Here is a 24,659-nt window from a genome sequence, read left to right as displayed (position 1 = left end):
ATATGAAGTGATGTTTATATTAATGAGGTCACAGAAATGGTTTGGGGACACACCAAAATGTGAATACAGAAAGCTTGCTTTTAGCTAGGGTCCCATCATCCCCAAATGGGCAATAACCTTCAAATACCCCAGTGTTGTTTATGGATTGGTACAAGGCTGGTAGTTCTTGAATTTGCCTAAACATGCCAAGTTCTTTCAATCAATTATTATATGGCATCATGGTAATATTGTTTTCTATTCTGATTGCCCTCCTCTGTTTCTTCTTCAGTTTATTAGTATCTTCTCTGCAAAGTGATATCCAGAATGGAATAATAGTCTTTGTATAATCTATGCCAGAGTGTATATCATTTCAATTAAACTTGAATAGTGATGTACATGTAAATACTGTTATTTTGTATTGATCCTGGAAAGAAAGGGAGAGTAATAGAGATACATAGAGAAAGAAAAAGAGACATGGAGGGAGGGAGACAGAGAAAAGTAAATTTTATACTCTTTTATAGAAATATTCTTTAATGTCATGGCATATAGCGTCTTATACTAGAAAATCAAAATAATGCCAAAGATATATTTGAGAGCCTACTCAAATGAGTGCATTGTGGATCATATGACATGATGGCAATTGACCTAATTCTATCTTTCAGTCTTAACTTCCTATATGTGGGTAGATGGCACCATGAATAGCCAGGAGGATCAGAATTCATATATGGTCTTAGAAAATTAATAGCTGAAATGACCCTCAGTGAGTCACTTAAACTTTATGTCTCTCAGTTTTATCAACTACAAAATGGGGGAAAGAATATCATCTACTTCACAGCGTTATTGTTTAGTCTCTAATGAGATAATGTTTTTAAAGCACTTATCACATTACCTGGCTTGTAATATGCCTGTTTATTTTTAACACTTCACTTCTGTTTTAGTATCAATTCTAAAACAGAAGAGCAACAAGGACTAGGCAATCAGGTTTAAATAATTTACCCAGGGTCACACAGAAAGATATTCTGCCAACTCCAGACCTGGCACACTCATCCACTGTGCTATCAAGCTATCCATTGTTCATCTTAATAAATTCTCTCCCTATTCCCCCAACTTCAAGAAACTACAATCTCCTTTGTAGAACTATGAAAAATACATAAGACCTAATTAGACAAACCCACAATAACATAAAAATATTCATTCAATAACAAATTTTTATTAAGTGCTGAGTACTGGAAATACCAACAGAATAAAACAATTCCTGCCTTAAAGAGCTTACATTCATTTTGGGAAGTACTGAAAGTAGATACGAAAATAGGTATAAAATGAATTCAGGAAAAAATAGTGGGGGAAAGATATTAAATAACATAATTAAATAGCATGCATGACACAGGGAATAAATTCTAATAGTAGTAAAACAGTGGGTATATCAGAGTCAAAGGGAGTTTTCAAGGAAGCTTTCTAATAACAGAAATTCTAGAAATATAGAATGTTAAAGCTGAAAGAAGTCTTCCTAAAAGATTACATTTAATAAATTCCATTCATTTTAAAGTTCAGGATAGAAAGCTGCAAAAGGTAAAATGATATAGTCAGATAGCTAATTATTTGAACTTAGAATTATAAAAACCTTTCATTCAAACCCTTCACTTCTTCAATAAAGTAACTGAATTCAAGAGAAGCTAAGCAACTCTGGAATTCACATAGGTAATAGGTTACTGGGTTTGGACTCGGATATTGGTCTTGCACGTTCTAATCCAATACTTTACTATAAAACATAGTGAGAATATTAAAATATATATATTATGCTAATTAAATCACCTACATACTTTTGACATTTGGTGCATACATAGAAACCAGATCATTTGAAAATCAATCAGTTTTGAAGTTGATCAATAGGGTCTGCTTAAATATATTTAAAATTGATTTTTTTAAAAAATAATAAAGTTTAAAAGAACAATTATTGACTTTGAAAAAACTAAATTTAAAATATTTTATGTATTTCTCCAAATATATCATGCTATTCACAAAATGAAGAAACAGTCACTTTAAAATAAAAGCCCAAGTCCTTGATTTTTTCAAGAAATGTGACAGAAATGCTAGTATTTGGTTGACTATCCTGTGATAAGTTTACAGTAATACATGGAAATGTTTTATACAGTATAGGCAGACATGAATGGGTGAGAACCTGAATCATTGAAATAGCACCAGCCTTGATAAAATCATAAGATCACTGTAGTATTATGATTTTATCTGACAGTATATTAAATATAACAATATAGCAGAGTAACAGTCTTTGATTTTAAAATAGTACAGATATTTAATAGCAATTGCCTTTGTAGTTGATAGTTTTGAATTTAGCCTTATGTATTGTTTTAATTAACTGAATTATTTTTGATATTCTGAAATAAGCTTCTCAAATGCATTTGGGTAGCATCCATGACCATGCTGCTGGCCCATGTGCAAATATGCCAGTGTCGTCATATGGTCCATAACATACTAATTTAAATATATCCCCAAAGATGTGTTTCTGCCAATAATTTGATAACCTAGAGCAAATTACCATATGTACTTGATATAAACAAAAGTACTCTTCTATAAAATATTTTACAATTCAGACTTCTCACTAAATTAGACATGTTCACCCCTCAAATATCAATATTTAAGAGAAATATGATGTTGAGTCAAATGATTTTTCTGAAGTTAAAATATTATATTAAAGTCTTTGTTGGGAAATATCATGAATCGTGTGGCCTCATAAAATAGTAAGAAGTAGTAGAGGAAAGAAAAACTTTACAAATGCTTGGCAAAAAAGACTAGATCTGAGATGGGGAAATAAATAAAAAGTAGAAAAAGTCAGAAAAAGATTAGTTACCTACATCAGTTACAGTGGAGATAACACCTTAAAACTATAAACAGAGGTTAGCTAGGTATCTCAGGGAATTGAGAGCCAATGTAGAGATGGAGGTTCTGGGTTCAAATTGGGCCTAAGACACTTCCTAACTGTGTCACCCTGGGCAAGTCACTTAACTGTCATTGCCTAGCTCTTACTACTCTTCTGCCTTGGAACCAATAAACAGTATTGATTCTAAGACACCAGGAAAAGGTTTTTTTTTTAATTAATGTAATTAATTAGAATATTTTTCCATGGTTACATGAAAGTAAAGGTTTAGAAAAATTCTCTAAACATACAAGATAGTAAAATGATGCTAAAGAAAACAAAGATGGCAAGGCTTTGTCCTCTGGAAGAAGACTGATGACATTAAAGGGTGATGAAATGCACATGAATTGGGTTTAAGTGAGGCAGAGTTGCACAAAGTCCACAACCTCATTCTCTCTTCCAGTCATCAAAGATCATCATCAAGACAAAAGGCATGACTGGTAATGGCCCACAATGCAGTGAATGAGTCTGGTATCTTTTCTACCTGGCCAAGCTCTAGGCACTCCACATAACTTACTTCAGTCACCTATATGGCCATCAGGACAAACTGTACTCATTCTCCCATTCTAAGGGGAGAATCATTACATGTTTTTATAGTCCCCTGAGTTGTTGAACCCCTAGAAATAAGCCTAAGTACATTGAATAAACTTGGCTGATCTAGAAATGAGCCTAGGACAGGTTTGTGTATCATATCCCTGGAGAATCTAAGGAAGACTCTAGTAGAAGATGTATCATCTTGAGTTTGTGTTCATGTTTCTTATGGATACACTTGGTTGTCTGTTGCCATGTAAATATTTCCTGTAATCATGGGGATGGGTATGTTTAGGGCCCTATAAGTGCCATGCCCTCCCTCAATAAAGCCACCATTGGACTCTTGATTTCCACCAACCCTCCTTAGTCTGTCTGCATTCTTACCTCTTGGGATCCCCAACTGGGTAGTCCCCAGAGGGCCTGAAAACTGGCACCCAATCAGTGTTTGGGTTGAACATCTACCTAAATCACTTAGGTGTTTTGAGCCTATCAGTAACCCTCAACTTGCATTTGGGCCATCTGCCAAGACAGTCTTAGTAGCCTGTGACTGTTGCATACTCCTTGGAGTCAATGGTAAGAGTGTGAATGTATGTATATAATTTGGGTGTATATATATATATATATACACATATATATAACATGTATATGTGTATACACACACAAGATGCCCATGCTGAAGACATAGGGAGATTGGGTTTTAAGGTGTGTTGAATTAGGTCTAAGCACTTATGTATAGATCACTGTGCTAAGTAATTTATAAATATCATAATGTTTAATCCTCATAACAACACATGGTCAAGGAGAGGTGATATGTATATCTTCATTTAGGGAACCTGAGGTAAACAGATTAAATGACTTGCCCAAGGTTCACACAGCTAATAAGTGTCTGAGACTGGTCATCTTGACTCAAGGTCTGATGCTCTCTCAATTGTGCCACTTCTTCACTAACTGCCTCTGAAAATCTTGGAAATTTTTGTTTCATATAATAGTAATAACCATGGATCTATATGATTACTATCTGATTGCTATATTTTTAAATAAAAATGATATACACGCAGGGGAATCCTTGAAAAAAGGTACGAAAAACAAAGAGACAGGCTTTTCTATATAGAATTCTTAACACCATTTTTGTAGTCATGTAACTGAAATGGGCATAGAACCCAAGATCTCAATATGTTTTTTTGTTGGTTGATTATTTTTTAAAATGACTAAAGCAAAACATCAACAAAAAGACTTTCCTCCAACAAGGTGTCTCCAATCATATATAAAAATCACACAAAGTCCCCTAAAAATGGAACAATACACAACCTTTTCACTAACATTCTGATTGTTAACTGTCATAAAATGGAATTATCTCCTCATCAAAGATACAATTGCTTCAGTCTCAGAAAATGTATTGTTCATAGACAAAGTGGAAGAGTAATTCACTATTATGACAATGCCATTTACTCATGAAACCCTGCAGAGTCTTCTAAACAATGATCATTGGTAAAGGTTGAACTTTATCGATTTATTTTTATTTGCATTCTAAATGCTTTAGATAGTGCACAGGATATATTATGTGTTTAATAAATGTTTGTTAACCATTCCAATATAGTGATGCTATCCCTTAATTCTGGACTTTTTTACAATGTTATGATTCCACTTAAATTTGCCTGATAAGTTTGTTCTTCTTAGCATGTTAATTTTTAGCCAGTTTCCTATAATCCATTAGATATTTATGAATTGCCTTTTAAAAATGATTGTACGCCTCTTGGCATCTTTGGTATGGGCTTTCACTGAGTGAAATAGCTTTTAAGTACACAGCCGTGGGGCACAAAAAGTTTGAAGTAGCAATTTAAGTGAAAGATTGCATATATCTTAATTACAGAAAGGAAAAATATACCATTATCATAAAGTGCTCATCTTGTTAGCCTCCTAAAGAGACGTAAGACATTACATGAAGACATTTTGGTGAAAGTCATCAGTGTTTAGCACTTAGCTTTAAAATACTCTTCATAGTTTAAATAATTAATCCTCTCAACACCAAATGTGGTTAGGGAAATGGTATTATCCTCCCACTTCAATGGCCCCATTTTAAGGAGAGGCTAAGAGAACCCAAATTATTATTATTTTTCTTTATGGAGACAGTTTAAAAAAACAATTTAAATATCATTAATGAATAGGTTGTTGAACATGTGGCCATGCAGTTTACAGATTTATGAGATAATATTTCAGAACTCTATCTTTAGTTCTCTCATTTTTTTCAATCTGTTACTTGAATCAAAACAGAAATAGTATAATCATCATAATCTGTGTGTAACACTATGCTGGAAGAGATTGTTGACACATTAGCTGACAGAATTAAGGCCCCTAAACACCTTTAAATGTTGGAATGGTAGAAATAAAACAGCTAGTAGTGTTGAATTTAATACAGATAACTATAAAATCTATTTTTACTTTAAAAAAGACTACACAAATATAGAATGAGAAAAACTTTGGCTTAATTTGAGAAATTGTATGTATGTATAAATATAGATAACTTGGAGCAACTAGGTGGTGCTGTGGACAGAGTGCTAGGCCTAGAATCAGGAAGACTAATTTTCCATGGTTCAAATCTATACTAGCTGGGCAACTAGTGCCTGGCAAGTCATTAACCCTATTTGCCTCAATTTCCTCAAAAATGAGCTGGAGAAGTAAATGATAGATGATTCTTAACTGGTAATAAAAACCAGCTTAGGCCAGATCTGTCTTGTAGTAGCAAGGCAGAGTCCTTTAATCTTATATTAAAAAATATTGAACAAAGTCACTTCTGACCAGGAAATCTTGGCTCCTCCTTCTAAATACTGAAATCAGAGGACCAAGTATGTGATTTTCTACCATGAATTAAGAAATTGAGAAGGGACTGAGAGAATGATGGATTGATGGTCCACTGTCTCATTGGCTATTCACCAAAGAGAGATGTCTTAGGATATGTAGGGGCAGGCTAAATAATGAGCTTCCAAAATTTTACTTTATCATCCATGTTATAGAATATCTTGGTCTTTAAATATCAAGAGAGATTATTAATCAATTTATTGGTTATTATTAGCTTAATCAATAAAGTTTTCTTACCTGGAAGCCAATTTCTCAGAATTTTTTATCATCAGAAGACTTTGCATATGAATTATTTTTTATACCAAGAACTCACATATCCAAAACTTACCACCTCTAACGCAAGAAAAAAATTATTGTATTTGCTGTGAATCTACCGAATGTCCTTTTCAAGACTTTTAACTGCATGGATACAATGAACATATGTGTATCTTCCTTTGTCCCCCCAGTGCCTCATTGGATAACATATTTTTATTTTTATTTTATTTTTTTAAACCCTTACCTTCCGTCTTGGAGTCAATAATGTGTATTGGCTCCAAGGCAGAAGAGTGGTAAGGGCTAGGCAATGGGGGTCAAGTGACTTGCCCAGGGTCACACAGCTGGGAAATGTCTGAGACCATATTTGAACCTAGGACCTCCTGTCTCTAGGACTGGCTCTCAATTCACTGAGCAACCCAGTTGCACCAATAATATGTTTTTAAAAGGCATTGACTACTGAAATGCATTTCAACAGAAACTCAACAAGAGTAGGAGAGGAGGGAAGAAAACAGTGGAATAAGAAGAGGGGGATCTCTTAACAGATCTATTGATGCCCTGCTTAGAGAAGTATAAAAAGGATGAACACATTTTTAACTTCAAATATCAATGCAATAACCAGATACTATGTATCCATCATGTACTACTTATATATTTTATTATTGTACCCTAACTATGGGCAGTCTGATATTTTCACTTACAACTGCTTTATCTCATGATTTACTCAAGGAAATTTGAAGATCTAGGTTTGGGGAGTTTTTTCTTGTTAAAATGTGTATGGTCTTGGTCAAAACAGTTTACATCTTTGAGACCCATTTCTTTCATTTGACAAGAAATGAGTTAAATCTTTTGAATCTAAATTCCATTATTTCCATATAGATGCTGATCACCTCACAGACAATTGTCTGTGCTGACTTATTTTCTCCTACATCTCCAGGTAGAGATCTATAATCACCTTTTAATATTCTTTGGATAAACAAATTTATTTCATTCTGTTTCTTAGTGGTAATAAGGTAAACTAGTGGAATTAAACTGTATGTATATTTCAATCCTTTTTTAAAAGATGTACATATATTTATTATCTTCCAGGACAGATGAAATGTTCAAAAGTAGATATAAAAGGGGCCGAGAGAGTAGAAAAAGGAAAGTTTACTCTTGTTATATAAAGTCTGAAAGTAATCATCCTCTCATTCTTTAAAAATTCCTAAAAATTGTAAGGTAAAGATTAATGTATAATCTCAGCAATTGTTATCTTATGTCTAAATTGAAACCTAAGAAAATCCTGCAAATCAGGCTGCATTATATAAGAATTATATGTCACATTCCATCATCCTCTAGTTTATTTTTTAAATATATAATGCAGGAGAGCTCTAGGGTACTGGTAAAATATCCTCGAGATACAAAGCTACGAGTGGCATGAGTGAGTTGCATCATTTTTACACAATCTTCTATTAGACATGCTTCAAACTTGCTGGACAGGTCAAGATCGATGGGTGTGCCATGTCCAGTAAGCTATGCATTAATCCATGTTCCTGCTGCAAAGACAGTTAAATGTTCCTGATGTTATACGGAAACAAACAATGATATAACTGTGTGTTAGCCAGCTAATTCCATTTTTATAGTTGCTTCAAGTATCTCTGAAAAATGGCAAGAAAAACCTTACCTGAAAATCTATTTCAAAATGAAACCTGTTATGTTCTGCAGGCAGTTACTGTTATTTCCTTCAATGACATTTCCTTAGGCCTTTGATGTATTTTCACTCTTCTAAATGTTCAGGCTAAACCATTTTTCATCTACTCGAGTTGAGACATTTTCTTGAAGGCAATATGTTTCACCTATAAGTCACATTAAAAGCAACTATATTTATATTTTAGTTTTTAATTGCAGTTATGTGAATTCTAATACAACATAAAATGTCACATTGTATTTGAATTATATGCTGCAGATCCATTCACACAAATGATAAAGAATAGATTTGCATTCAGTATAAAAACTCAGCCAAGGGTTATTTAAACCTTCCCTTTTTACCCAAGCAAATGCAGAGAAGTTAGGTAATGTGTTTTTTTCCCTTTAAACATCACCATTTATATTATATCTAAATATCAAACCTGGTTAAACCCAGGAGCAATAAAGAGTAATTAGCAATTTCATGTGGTATAAAATGCAAACTCTGCTATAGCTAAATTTATTATTAGGTAAAATCTTCTTTTATTAAAAAGAACATCAAATGTAAAATTTCTATGAGCATTTCTAGGCTGTGAAATGTCAAAACTGCATATCTTAAAGTATTTTCTTCTTTTTTAAAAAAGTTTCACTGATGCTTAAAAAAATATTTCTCTCTCTATATTCTATCTGGCTTAAATCTCCTTTGAAATAATAGTAACATAAAACCAACAGAGGATAGTATATTCAATCTTCTTTACCTCATTATCTTTTCCTCAAAACCTTCCCCTGACCTCTGAACCTCCATATCACCACACAAAACATCATTATTTTCCCAATTCCTTAGGCTCACAATCTAGGAGTCATCCTAGAATCTTCACTCCTCATTTTCAAGTTATTTCCAAGACCTGTCAGTATCATCTTCACATTTCTCAAATATGGTCCCTTCTCTCCTCTGATATTTTCACTACCAGTACAAGCCTTCATCACCTCCTACCAGGATTACTGCAATAGTTCGTTGGAGTGCCTACCTGGCTTAAGTCTCTCCTCATTCCTATTCAGTCTCTATTCAAACTCAAACATGAACTTCCTAAAATACAATTCTGATCATGCCACCCTCTACTCAATAAATTCCAGGATAAATTTACAAAATCTTCCTTTTGGCATTCAAAGCCCTTTTTAAACTAGTGCCCTCCTGCATTTCCAGCCTTCTTACTCTTCTATACCCACTTTTCAATCTTGTGACACTGACTTCATGGTTATTTCACTAACAAGATCTCTCATCTCTGGGAATTTTCTCTGTTCCCATCCCTTTAAAGTTCTTCATTTACAACTCTTGTCTTTCCTGGCTAACTAAGTCCCAACTAAAATCCAATCTTCAAAAGAAAGCTTTTCCAATGCCTCTTAATACTTATGCTTTCCATCTATCAATTATTTCTTATTCATACTGCAGATAATTTGTGTAAATTTGTTGTCTTCCCCATTTAACTATGTGCAACTCAAACTATATTTTGCTTTTTTGTATCTTGTAAGATTGTGAAATAAAAACCCTTATGATGCTATTTGTTAGCTAGTCTGGATGGTGTTTGAAACCTAGTTATGTCTTCCTTCCTAACTGGAGGGTTTCAAAGGGTTTGTCCCTGTGTTGAAAACTGAGTACAGGGAGAGACAGGATCCTATATTCATATAAAAGACATGAATGGGGTAAAGTATTGTCAGTTTTCCAGGGCTTAGCAAAATTCCTGCACCCCTAGATGTCCTTAATGATACAGACCTTGTCAGGGAGGCAGAAGGTTTGACTAAACCAAAATCTATTAGAACTAGTTCCCTAATTGAACCTTTTTACCCTCTACCTCCTTCAATATCTTCCAAAGATTTATCTGACTGTGTTGGAATACAAATGATCAGTGGTTTATTAATATGATAAGTAAGGGAAATGTTTAGCAAACTGGGATTCAGGAGATCCTTATGCTAATCTATCCAGACTGATCTTGAGTACCCCACTATTGCCCTCAGATGGAACCAGTCCAGAAAGCAATTCTTCTTTCTCCTAAACCAGATTAACTTAAATTCCCAAGTACCAGCTTGAAATTGAGGTTGAGAGGTTATTGAGACAGAAGGTTTCTTCTGGTCAGACACACAGACTTCCCTCCTAGGATTAATCCTTCTTGGGCAAAATCTGAAATATCCTGTCTGACCATCAAAGTTTGGAAAGATGAGCTTTAAAATGATTATTGAACACCAGAGGTACTACAGTCAATTTGGGACACTCCTGGGAATCTGATGAGATTTCCAAATCAGAGCTCAGGAAAACTCCTTCACTCTTCCAGGGCTCAGGATCCAAAACCCTTCCCCTCTGTCAGTTGAAAATCTTCCCAGCATCCCTCTGCACATTCCATCTCTCCAGCTGTCAATCATGTCTTCTGTGTTTCCATCTCCCCTCTTTATTAACCTCTATTCCTATAATCCTTAGTGTCTAACATAGTTCCCGGCATGTGGTAGGGGCTTAATAAATGTTTATTGACTTACTGACTATACCTGTATTCTCTGCTTTTCTATCATTTAGAGATTATAGACTATTCTGTACCTTTTCTACAGCTGATCACTGGTTGATTATTGAGTGGGATAGGTAGAAAGTACATTTTTTTATCTTCAGGTTATATTACAAGTCTCAACTAAAGCAATATTTATAAGGGATATATACTGTACTTGTCATTTCAATAATATAAAGAACTCTTGGTGAGGCAATTTAAGGAAATTCCTACTTAAAATATGAGGTGGTATTTTCTCTGTAACTTCTAGTCATTTAATCCATCATCAAATTTAGGCAGGCTAAGGACACCCCAGACCACTTCTTTACTTCTGTTCCATTGAACTTTATTTCTAACAATGATTTCACCTTTATGACCTCTTTTGTGAATTCTTGTGTTCTCTGAAACTCCATTTGACAAAGCACTGAACACAGACAACAAATTCTTTTCAAACCATTGTTAGTCTGTGATTCCTGTACCATCTTGAAAAAAATGTAATATTTAGTAGATACATACTCTACAACTGCAATTAAGGAAGTTACTAGAAAGAAAAGAGAAATATAAAACTGAGTTCTAAGGTGATTCATCCTCACAGTTATACATTTGTATTGTGACATTTAAAAGAGTAGATGCCATAAACTGTAATAATTAAAATGGTTGAGGTTGTAAACTGTAGTGAGTAAAATAGTGGAAGATATAAATTGTGATAGATATAAGAGTGGATGAGTAAATTTGTGACTGCAGAAAACATGTTTTCACTACAGTGTTTTGTTTTTAAATCAAAATATAAGGTGGTCACCAGGGAAATATTCTCAATTATTCAAATACCCAAGTCAACTGGGTTTTATAGAGAATTTAATTAATAATACAGTGAGGAATCAAAGAAAGGGAGAGAATAAGGAAATAAATGAGAAAAGGATAGACCGGCCCAGGGTAGCACTGGCCAACCCAGGACTAAGTCCTAAAAGAAAAGATCAGTCAGTCAGTTATCACTCACCATAAGATCTGTTCAAGCAAGGATTCTGGGGGACAGAGTCTCCCCAGAGGGAGTTCCAGCCAGTCATCCTCCCTTGAGAGACCTCCTTAGAGATTGTCCTTCAAGAGATTCTTCTCAAGAGACCCTCCTTAGAGCCTATCTCTCAAGAGCTTTTCCTTCTCAAGAGATTCCTTTTTCTTATATAGAGGGTTTTCTCCTATGTTACCTCCCCTAAGTTCTTCCATCTACCAATCACAGTAGATGTTTTCCAAAGTACAGCCCATTCTGAATTCGCAGCTGAGTCGACTAATCCCTTTAGTAAGTTTGAACCAGAAAAAACACAGCTGAGTCAACTAATCCTTTTAGTAAGTTTGAACCAGAAAAAAATTTCTGAATAAGTTTTCACCTCTTTGCTCCTTGTAAATTCACAAGTTGCCTGACCTTTATAGGTACTTAGAACCCTATTGTATTAATTCTAAAAATAGGCATGGCTTAAAGAACTTTTTGCCTCATTATAAGTATGGGTTTAAGTACTTTCATTGTTTAGCAAGGAGTTTTCTCCCCTAAAGCAGTCTTAAGTAGGGGTGGAGTAGAGGTCTTCCCATTTCTGATCTAAGTAGAGTTCTCACATTTAAGATGGGGAATGGTCCCTAATAGGGAGTTGTCCCAATGGAGAATTCCCCAATGGGGAATTTTTTAACATTCACAAGTCTGAGAAATTTCAAGATTCACAGTATATAGTAAATGAATATATACTGATTTATACAGCTCAATAAGGTGCTAGCCACTAGAGAAATTTAGGAACAGTTTTATGAGAAAAATGTTGCTTAAGCTGAGTTTTGAAGTAAACTGCCAGTTTATGGTAAAAGACGATATGAAAAGAGAATGTATTCTAGGCTTAGAAGACAGCCAATGCAAAGGCACATATACAGGAATTTTTCTTCTCAGTTCTTGCATGAAAATCTATTAAGGTCAGTACAAGTTAACAATATGAAGGAAATTTGGACAGGCTATAGCTAAACTTCATAAATTATGAACTTCTTGGTGGATGAGAAATAATCAGAGCACCATAGATTTGGACAAATAAAGAACTTCTGACATGGATTAATGCAAATTATTCATTTTATATACAAAAACAATTAAGACAGAGAAAAGTAAAGTGACTCAACCAAGAATACACAGTCATTAAATGAAAGAGCTTGTATTTGATAACAAAGTTCTCAGGTTTGAAATCTAGCCCTCTTCAATGACTCATGACTGTAACAAGGTAGTCAAAACAGCTAACATAAAAGTAGTAGAGTAGCCAAAAAGAGGGAGGAAATGGAGTTCATTTATCAAGTGCTTCTCAGATCCCATATTGAGTATCAGGTTACATTCTTAGAACTAGAATACAGGAAGAATGCTGCCACCATTTGTAAGGATATCAAAGAGAACATTAGCAGGATGAAAAAAATACTAGGTATCATTCAATATGAATATCTGTTGAAAGAACAAAATACATTTAGCTTAAGGAAGAGAAAATTTAAAGACATAGTATTTGTGGAATGGTCATGTGAAAAATGACATTTTTCTACTTGATTTCAAGAAATAGAAACAGAAGCAATGGGTAAAGTTGTGAAGTTATTGATTTAAGGTCAATAAAAGAAAAATAAAACAATAAATATTCTGAAAAAATCTGGGAATATGTCATGGGTTTGCCATGGGTGATAATATGTTTCCTATTTCAATCCAAGCAGTGGCTGGATTTTGGGTTGCTAGATTTTAGAGAGACTATCTGTTCAAATATGTTTGGGACTAGAAAGTTCCTGAGGTACTTTCATATTTTTTGAAATTCTGTTTTGTTTTCCTTTTTCCTTGAATCCTATAATTCTGTCCATAATAGATACATAATAAGAGGGGAGAGGGAAAGAACAAAGAAAAAGAGAAACAGAAAGAAAGAAAGAAGCAGAAAAAGAAATATTTTTCTGAAGAGTTCTAACTATCCTAAGATGTAGTTCATTATTTTTAAGAAAGCTTTTACTATTAGAGAACACTTTTACATACAATCCTATTATATTCAATGATAATCATCTGAGGTACTATGAAGGACAATATACCTATTTTAAAGATGAAGAGAGTGAGTTAATTGGGCCATGTACTCCCACACATGGTTATATAGCTAATAAGTTACAGAGACTAATGGTAAATATTATATGCAACTCTACATACCTATAGAAAAAGTTGCTTCCTATCTTTCTGCAAAATATAGTTGGGAAAACATAATTAGTTTGAACAGTCTATAAAAAGTCCAATTAACATAGTTTTGCTTTAGATTTTGCTGCAGTTTGTAAGATTCTTGGCTTTTGTCATTTATAGAATTGTCTAAGAATTAGAAAATTTTGAAAACTACTCTTTCATTAGTGACTCTGTTGTTGCTTTATTGCCTAACATATTCCATGGCACATGAGAAAAGTTTATATGAACATTTTTCACGCTGTTTTGTATCTTATTTGATGCCAATATTGAGATAAGCAAAAGTCACTGAATAGTACATACTTTTTAAAACATGTACCTGATAGTTCTGTAGCTATGTAAAAATGAACAAATTCAAATTTCTTAGATTCCTTATCTGTAAGATGTAGCTAATAATGCTGCATTACCTCTGTCATAGGATTTCTCTGAGCATAAAATGAGATACTATAACCAAATCATCTTGAAAAGTGGAGATCATCATTTATGTATTGAAAAAAGTGAGTGGAAGAACCAGGTAAAAGTCACGAGTTGTTTGTTTGAGGGTTTGGCCAATATTAAACTCCATGTTGGATGAACACAGGCTGTAGCCAAGTTGGTAAGCCTCAAGACCTGTGGGATGACAGCAACTCAATCTGACTTCCCTCTCAGTATGACATGAACAAAGAAAGGGGTTTATTATATAAAAGGAAGGAAGGGCAGGTGGTAGTAGGTAGTAATTGCTAAAAGGGTCAAATACAAATAAGTTGAGCCAGTACTCATGGGGGAAAATGATCCTTTTAGATGCCATTTGCGCATACTCCTTTCAGTTACATCCACAGTTGTCCTCAATTAAATATAAAGTTTCCTACAAGTTTATTTCTCCAACTGTTTTTATAGCATTATGTAGAATGTAAACTCTTTTGAGGGAAGACATGGTTTTGGTTTTGTCATGTCATAAAAAGTTGACATTCATTCAACATCATTATTTGTCAGATCATATGGTTTGTCCAACAAAGAATATAAATGTGGAAATTCTCAAGATTATCCTATTAAACAATGAGACTGATGAGTTTGTCAAACCCAGAAACTTTATAGAGTCTCCTAGATAAGATCTCTAACCTTCAAAAATAATTTTGATTAACTATCTGCAGAAGAAAAAAACAGAACACAATATAATTGAATGCTGAATTTTAATTGTTCAGAATATGATAAACAATTGTATGGGTAACTCACAAGGATTGGTTAATTAATATTTGGAAAAATAGGAGAGATGAATTACTCCATGAATTACATGGCAAGTAAAAAAATAATTTGCGTTTCTTCTGGGAAATAGATTAATACCTTTCATGATTTAAAGATTTCCCTTGAAACAAATGTTTATTTTTAATATTAATATTGTTCTCATCATGTTTTAAAGCTGGGAGCAGTGGTATAACTGTCAAGGAATTTAAGAAATAGACATAGGTACCTCAAATATCAGTGGAGAGATATTTAGACTGTAACATGTCAGCAATTAACAACTGCAAAATCAAAATGTCATAAAAGGTGTTATAAGAGATGTATAAGCAGGACTGAGCTAGAACTTTATTGTAGAGGTGAAATAAAATTCCATCCTAGATGGATAGGAGAAGATAGCCACTCACCTAGGGACCTCTTCAGGGACAGCAAAGCATGACCTTGCAATTATTAAAAAAAAAAAACAAGTTTATTAGGGTAGAGAAATAATAAATAAAGTCTTAAATCTACACAACTAGAACTCCTCCTACCAATTTACACTCCCCCTTACAGGGTTTGCTCTCTGGTCTTCTCAAGTCCTTCCTATTCACTCCCTGATCTTTTCTAGATCCCAAAAAGCTATCTGACTACTAACCTAGCTACCCAGACTGTCTTTAAGAAGGCTAAGGAGACAGGATTCACTAGTAGCCTGAATCTCCTCTCAAGCCTGGGGTTAACTTCACTAGGTAAGCTAGAGTCCCAGGTGACAAACCCTTGGGATTACCTTAGCCAAGTGTATTTCTGACAGATGGATCTCAGGCAGATTGTCTCTGTACTTCAGGGAAAAGGCCGTATACTCCAAGGCAAATTATCAAACCAAGGAATCACTAATCTTTCCACAAATTTAGGATTAACATGGGAAAGTTGCCAAAGCAAAGATCCTCCTTCCTGCTCAGTCAAAGTCAGATCCAGAGAGATAATGACTGTTTAAAAAACAGTCAAATCCCAGAATCCTCCTCGGCTTCCAGAATCTTCCCCCTCCCCCAGGGCTTGTATCTACATTCTCCTCCTTTCCTCTTAGAGACAATCCATACTTTTACCTTATCCCTTACTTATATTCCTACAGAGACTTGCAAAAGAAGATTATTCATTGTGAATATTTATGCCTTATACATAGGCAAATGCTACTTCCAATTATTATTTGTTGACTGTGTAGATTTAAGACAGAGATGGAGAAAATGTCACAAATGCAGATTAGACTTAAGAATCTGTCATGTACATTTTTTTTCCTGGAGAGCCTATTGTTAAACATTTATCAGTACCCCCTTTGATATGTAACTAGAAAAGAAAGTATACTGAGCATTTCTTGAAAATGAGCAATGGTTATACAATATGAATAAGTCAAAGAAGGAATTTTCAAGCTGTCAGATTTATGGAAGCCTTTTGAAAATGATTTTAAAGAATCAGAAGGAATAAATGAGTTGCTTCATGAGTGGGATATATATATGAAGAACCCACATCAATATGATCATGAAATAATCAAGGAATCAGATTGTCACCAGGATCCAGAAAGTGTGCTAAACATATGAAACTGTGCCTGGAACATCATGAGTATAAATTAAATGCTTATTGCTTTGGCTTGAATTTTATTGTCTCTGTTCCTTTACCATTATGCTTTATAAAAATGTTGCATTCAAAATTAGAGTTGCCATTGCCTACCATGTCTCTGGTTGTCATGGAGATAAATTATTTATAGCCAAATTAGTTACTTATAGTTATATTTATAGTATATTAGTGTGTATATATATATATATAGTATAGTATATATATTTATAGTATAGATCCTTATACTTCCTTTTTGAGAATAATACAATGTGGCTGTGGCCTTATATGTTGAATCTAATTACATTCTGTTTTGTGTCAACAAAATATCTTGTGAGAAATATTGAAATATCAATGCACAAATTTCAAATTTTAAATGAATGTTTTTTAACAAGTTTAGACTGGACTTAATTATTCTTAACATCTTTTCATCATTGTTTTCCTCTATTTTGGTAGCCTACTTGACCATTTTTCTTAGTAGCCCATGTTATGACTGCACATAGGCAACTTATTCTTAAGAATTGCTGAAACTGTACCAAATATTTCCCATAAACTAAAATAACTTTTAAAAATATCATTTCATATTTGTAGTACCTAACAACCTATTGTGTGAATATGACACTTCAACAACACATGAAAGATTTGGAAGTTTACCCTTGAGGGGTCTCTAAGCTTTTAAATTCCATTTTTAAATCAGGAAATACTTGTCAATAAAGTTTTTGGCATCCTTATGCCCAATTTCACACTGAAGTATCAAGATATAAGTTTCTTTATGATGAGGACCTTCAATATCTTCATCATAATATTATTTCATTCTCTGAAATAGATTGTGGTCTAAAAGCTGCAAGATGTGTTCATGGTTATCTGTTTACTTATAGAGATTGGAGGAAATATGAGCTTTTAGAGAATTCTATAAAATAGAGGCTCTTTTTGCCTGTAGGTGCATGACAAAACCAGTGCCATGAACTTTTTTTTAATCTTTATGAGAACTTCTACATTATATTTCCCTTTGGCAGCAACTTTAGTATTGCTTCTGGTCTCAATTACAGTGACAATATCAAAATGAATAGTGCTTAATACTTCCATTGTGTCAACTTGGTGGTCTTTCAACAAAGAATGTACAAATAGTTATTAACATATGAATTAATGTTTATAATTATTCTAAAACTATGTGTCTCCACTATTTGACCCATAACTCACCCCTCTGTCACCGCTAATTTTGAATTCTGGAACCTGCCACATAAGACTGAGTGATATTTTTTATTTTTATCCATTTCATAGGTTGTAATATAACAGCCTATGTTTTATGCCTTTCCATCTTGGTAGAATTGACTTCACTAATTTTGATGCCATTAGAGCTCAAGCTCTGTCAGGTTCTGGATGACTCTGAGTTCAGACATGGCAATAGACTGCTTCTACTTGTTAAAGTCTTATTCTGATATTTCATTGTGATGTGGAGATAATCTTATACACATAAATATAAGGTCCACTGTGGATAGAGAGCACAGAGTGGAGTCGGGAAGACTAATTTTCATGAATTCAAATTTGGTCTTAGACACTTACCACCCATATGGCCCTGAATGAAAAATTGACACCTTTTGCCTCATTTTATCAATGATGCCCTCATCTAGATTATCAACAAAACAATAAATCAAACCCTGATTCATAAAGTTTGCAAATTTTCACTGTATAAATGTTATAGTGAAAATCACCTTTAAAGATTTTTATAATATTAATTTATGGTCACCAAGGAATTTACTTTTGAAATTCCTAAAATGAAGCACTCAAGTCACAATGGAGTTATGGTGGTTTAATCACAACGGGAGTAAGAAAAAGGAGAGGGAGAGAAGGAGAAAGGGGAAAAGGTTAACTCAACCTTCTGGCAGAGCCAGAGGGAGTTTAAACCCAAAAAGGCCAAGGTAGAGAAGAGAATCAGTCCTTGACACACGTGACCAATCTGAAGGAAAGCTGTCTGCTGGCCTCCTCTCTGCTCGAGCTCCTAGCACCAACTGGCTTCTAGCTCTGTCCACAGGAAGTCAGCAAATTCCAGAGGTTATTCCCTACCCCACTTCCTGTGCCTCACAAGTGCCATTGGTGGTTCAAGCTTGGCTTAGGACAGCCCAGGTGGGCAGTTAGTTATTTCTAATTTGTCATTGACTAGCACATGCCCTTGTAGTGTGGGTGTGCACAATCCTGTGTGCTAGACCAAGCAAGATGGAGATTTTTAGAATTCACATAAATGTACACATTGACAATTTAACAATAAGAATTGATGAATCAATGTAAGCCAAGTCCAGTATCCCAGTGCTTGTACATAATATTTCATCTCTGGTGTCTATATTTTTAACAGACTGTCCTCTATCCCTGAATTACATACTTTCTTAATCTCTTGCTCAAAGAATCTCTTCCTTCCATAAAAGTAAAGGACCTAACCTAATTACTGGACCTAACCTTAACTCTCTACTACAACTTTTATCACACTATCACACTAATTACATCGTAATTTATCTTGCAGATATTTTTAATTTATCTATCCCTGTCAATATCTTCTCCTTCAGCAATGCTATAACTCCAAAGAATTCAAGTTCCATGAAAATATGGACTACTTTTTTATGGTGCATTGAGCACCTAAACAATGGTTAATAAATGTTTTTAGAATGAATGTTATCAAATGGTATTTCATTATGATGTACAATAATGTCCTAAATCTTACTCTCCCTGAACAAAATATACTTTTTGTTAAATTGTAGTGGATAGAAATAGGTGGCTCTGCACAATTTTGGAAAGAAAAATGGACATTAATAATATTAGCAGTTTTTTTTTCTCACTACCACTCTCCATATCTAAGAAATCTCAATAAATTAACACCTCAATAAACATAACTACAAGCAATCCTATAATCCTATAATAATATAAATAATTTATGCTGGAGGTCAAATGTTAGTACTGTCTGGAATATATTAGGTAATTAATAAATATTGACTGACTAATTAGATACTGGCCACATAAAAAACAATACAATATGATTTTGATTCCTGGGCTTTTAAATATATATTTATTGATATTTATTGTTTTATGTATCCTATATTTGCCCTCTTCCAGAAAACTGTCTCTTGAAATAAAGAATTGGGAGGGAGGGAAAGGGGAGAGTTTTACAAAAACTGATTAATAGTTTAAAAAAACCCTCATTCTATAGAATGTTCAAATGTTCAACATCTCTTAAACCTTAATTCTGCAAAGATACAAAGGAAATATCTTCTCAGAATTCTTCTTGGCCCAAGCTTATTCCTTATAATATTGCAAAATGAAATTTTGATTGTTTTATGGGCAATGTCCTTTCTATTTACATTATTTTAGTTATCATAATGTTTTCCTAGTTTTGATTTCATAATTTCTTATCAATACATAAAAGATTTCCCATGCTTATCTTTATTTATCATGCTCATTTTTTCTCATATCTAGCATTGTAACATTCCATTGCATGCATGTGCCACAATTTCTTTAGTCATTTACTTTATCAATAGCCTTTTTTTTTGTTTCTAGTTCTTTTCTACCAGAAAAAGTGCTAAAACCAGAGTCAAGATGGTAGAGAAGAGAAAAGTAAAGGCTAGCTCCTCCTAAACATTTCTTATAGTAAGACTGAGAAAACAAATTCTTTCTGATTGGGAAACCTAAAAGAAAAAAATTCATCTGATGCTGGGAGCCATCAGGCCACGATGTCTTGACAAAGTCACTTGTGGTAGCTAAGGAGGCCACAGAGTGGCCCTTGGCAAGATGTGACTGCCCACTCAGTCCACCTCTTTCATTAATATTCCTTACCTATGGAATTGACATGATTACTATTCCCCCTAGTCTCAGAAGGAATAATGCAAGAACAAAATACCTGTACCCATATTCTCTAAAACATCACCAAAAGATCAGATCCTCAAACCCAATCCCAAAAGACTACCATAGGTTAACTTCTACTTAGGCACATAATTCCCAGCAAAACTGAAGCTACAACCCAAGCCCTGAACCTTACCACTCACAAAAACTTATTCTCACAAAGCCAGCATACAAATCAATCATAAAAGCCCATACAAACCCACAGGTACACCAAGTTTCATCATGCCTCAGTGACTTGATTCTTCCCCTTGAGAAACTCCCTAGTAAACCCTGAAGAATGATCAGTTTAATGTTAAGTCTGAGTTGTGTTCATAATACCTCTCAACCTCAATGATATGATTGTTGAATTGTCTTTAAGAACTTCTGATTGATTATTTCTTTTTATTAAAAGTAATAAGTAAATTTCCTTGATTGTTTGTAAGCTCAAAACTCCTCACAAGGTGATGAGAAAATTAAGCCACCTGTGACGAAATCATTCATCTTGCATGAAACCTTTATTCTGTCAAGAATCTGTAATCACAATACAAGGACATAGAATGTTAATCAAGGGATTTGTTAAAAGTTAATGTATCACTTCTCCAATTATCTCTATTTAGACATATCTGTTATGTTAAGGTAGGATTTTGGGTAAGGGAAACACAAGAAGAAAAACTTACAAAAATCTGCTTTATTTTTTAGGAAGGGAAAAGAAAAAGGGCTTAGTGATTTGCTTATGCTTATTGTTATTTAAAACTAACTAAACTATACTAACTAGGTTACTAAACTAAAAACTTAATCAAATATGCAAATATCACAGCACGAGTCCAAAAACAGTTAGAGCCAGGATCTGTTGTTAGATGTCTAAGAAAGTCCTGATGTCCAAGTAAGACTAATGCTGCCAGCAAGCAGATACAGGAAGTCAGTTTGAACACAGGGAAATCCTCTTCATGCCTTCCTCTCAACTTCCTCAGGAGACTAGAAGAAAGTCAGTTGGGCCCAAATGGAATCTACCCAGATCCTTAAGCTCAGGCTTCCATGTGACCCTTGGTCACATGCCACTGTCAATCATACCTAGGTTTGCATTTTTCAGTTTTTGCACAGTTTAGCAAATTAGAAACCTTTTCATCCTTTATCACCGTTAGGTAGTGTATCTGTGTGCCAAAAGAACAGGTATAAGAATAATCACCAGGCCTGTGGATGGCAAGGAAGCTATCAGGTGGAAAGCATGCCCATGGCTATAAAATATACAGCTGTCTTCCCTTTCTTATTTTCTTGACTGACCATTTGCCACCTGTCCAGAAACCCTGGAGTCATGAGTGACGCTGGACCCTGCCTGTGGCAATCTGAGTTAATTTTTTTAGCCCATGACAACATACAAAGATAAAGGGAATGGTCTAGGGTCATAATGGAAAGGGTCAGACCAAGGGTGCAATATGTAGAGCCTTCAAGCATATGTGAAATCAAAGAGGATGGAGGTTATTCACCAGAAAATGAGGTGGATTGTGATTCTATGCAAAAGCAGACTGGAGTTGACTGTGAAGCTAAACAAACTGAGCCAATGAGAGAGGAACATTTTTTACTTTCCTAGCCCTAGACTCAGGGAGTCCTGAGTCAGCAATAGTAAATAGCTTGAAATCAACAATACAGCCTCTCAATGCAGGATTAGCAACCTCACTTGGTTTATAGAACCCCAGAGCCTACTGGAATCCACATCCAAATATGAAGGTCCCTAGGAGCAGCTGAATCTGTAGCAGCAGCTACTACAGTATCCTCCACCCTTGGGACACCCACTGGCTCACAGCTAAGGGAGTGAGAGATCAGATACCACAAATACATTCTGAGGGCTCAGAACCCTAAGGGCAGAACATCAAGCCTTTATGTAAACAGGCAAAAGGTGTTAGAGAATAGGAGAACATGTACTGGATACTTGTTTTGTCCTAGGTTGGCCCAAAAGACCAGATGGTTTTATTTTTGTATGGGAAAAGGTTATTTAGGAGCTCTGGAAATGCTATTACTCCCTTGGTATTTTGAAGGGGTATATAGAGATGGAAAACATGAGGTCAAGATGAATGCAACTGAACAAGCCAAAATGATAATGGATCAGGAGGAGGTAGGGTGAAATAGCTATGTCATATGGAGGAGGAATGAAAGAGGAAACTCCCATGTGAAGGGTGAGCATTACTAGAACCCTACTCTAATCCAATCTAGGATAAAGAGAGAAAAACATCAACATAAGAAAGATAAAAATCTTCTTAATGCACAGAGAAGCAAGGAGAGAAAGGGATAATAATAAAAATAAATAAATAAATAAATAAATAATGAAAAGAATGGTATAGGCTAAGGGAGGGATAAAACAAAGGAAAGTCTCTTAATGGATTGAGGGACTAAGAGAAGAAAGAATAGATTAAGAGGAAAGAAGACAAAGGGATGAGAAAAAGGAGGAATTCAGAGAATATCAAGAAATAGGGAATAAGATAAAGGAATAAAGAAGGGACTTGGGATAAGTGTGATGAGGGGTAAATTAAAAAGAAATAGAAAGACAAAGAGTGAAGAAAAATAGAATGGAGGGAAAAAACTAGTAATTATAAAATTGAATATGAATGGGATGAATTCACCAATAAAACAATAATGGCTGGCAGAATAGTCATGGATTACCTGTTAGCATAGGCTTTGGTGTAAAGATGACGAAGTCTAGGAATGACAACCAATCACAAAAATGGCACAGAAATGACATCAAGAAACCTAGGTCACAAAGATATGAGTCTCTGAAAAGGGTTGACACCAAGTTTTTGAGAAACATGCACTTTGCCATATTTCCCCATTGGCATAGATTATTGAAAAAGCATATCTAGAATTGGTGTAGATATTTACTCTTTTTCCTTTCCCTAATTTACAGGATTCAAACAGGGCCAGGAACTCAGGTTCTTGAACACTCATGTCTTTAGGCAATGACCCAAACCACAATGTTTCTGTTTGTGTTACTACAACAGCACTTGTGAACCTTTCCCCTACAACCACAAAACTGTATCCATCCATAAAAATTTCCAGGTCTGGACTTGTTAATGGAATGTATCTCAAATTGATTCTATTTTTTTCTTCTAATGATATGCTTTCCTCACAGTTATGGATTGGTTCTCCCTTGAGTAGTAAGTCTGGGAGTAAGGTTGCTGGATTTAAGACATTGCATCTTTTTAGTGATGTTTTCATTACTCAGCAATACAGTTTTGTATTGGGAAAGTCTCTGCTAGGTGAAAGCTTGAAGATCGCACTTTTTTAATATTCCTTCTGGCTGATGGGCAGAATAAACATTGAGCTTGGATCCTAAGACCAGGTTTGTTGATTTCTGGGTAATTAATGCTGTAGCCACAATGGCTCTAAGACATGGAATCATTCCTTTTGCCACTATATCTAATTGTGCACTATAGTATGCTACTTGTCTGAAATTGGATCCTAAAGATTGCACTAGGACTCCTGATGCTACTCCTTGTGCTTCATGGACAAAGAGATGTAATTCTTTGTCATGATCTGGAATTCCTAATGCTGGGGCTGTTATTATTGATTTTGAGTTTTGCCAAGGCATAATGATGTTCTGCACTGAGTCACAATGGTTCTATTATGCTGTTTTCTTTAGATCTGTCAGGAATTTTGGTATTTGACTATAACCTGGGATCCATTGCATACAGAACCCTGTGAGTGGTAGAATAGTCCTCAGTTGCCATTTGGTTCTTGGCACACTGAGCTTTTGGATGTCAGCTACCCTATTCTTGAAAATTTTCCTCATCCCCTTCTCCAAAATGAATCCCAGATATTCAACTTTTGGCATGACCCTTGCACCTTAGATTTTTACATATTCCTCCTTTGTGAAGTTCAGTTAAAAGCTTTGTACTCTCCCAGAGGCAAATTTTCCATATTGGGCTTGCAAGTAATATGTAATCCATAAAGTGGATGATAGTACTTTTTAAAAATACAATGGATTTTAGGTCCTACTTTAGAATTTAGCAAAATATGGATCTGCTTTCACACCATCCCTATGGGAGTCTTTGCCAAG

General features: G+C 34.6%; 1 long non-coding RNA gene across 2 annotated transcripts in view; it reads right to left on the bottom strand.

Annotated features, from left to right (window-relative positions):
* The window catches only part of LOC103100237 (uncharacterized), a 39,771-nt gene extending 23,655 nt beyond the window's left edge, over positions 1–16,116 (bottom strand). For both annotated transcript variants that reach the window (XR_008913893.1, XR_008913894.1), the window contains exons 1-3: positions 15,930–16,116; positions 15,574–15,606; positions 8,214–8,385 (exon numbers count right to left, since the gene is read on the bottom strand). This is a non-coding gene — a long non-coding RNA (uncharacterized LOC103100237). The remainder of the gene's footprint in view (positions 1–8,213; positions 8,386–15,573; positions 15,607–15,929) is intronic.
* Between the last annotated feature and the right edge of the window lie 8,543 nt (positions 16,117–24,659).

The sequence above is a fragment of the Monodelphis domestica genome, chromosome 8, assembly GCF_027887165.1.
Source record: "Monodelphis domestica isolate mMonDom1 chromosome 8, mMonDom1.pri, whole genome shotgun sequence".
Taxonomy (NCBI): domain Eukaryota; kingdom Metazoa; phylum Chordata; class Mammalia; order Didelphimorphia; family Didelphidae; genus Monodelphis; species Monodelphis domestica.
This window is presented reverse-complemented; position numbering and strand designations above follow the sequence as displayed.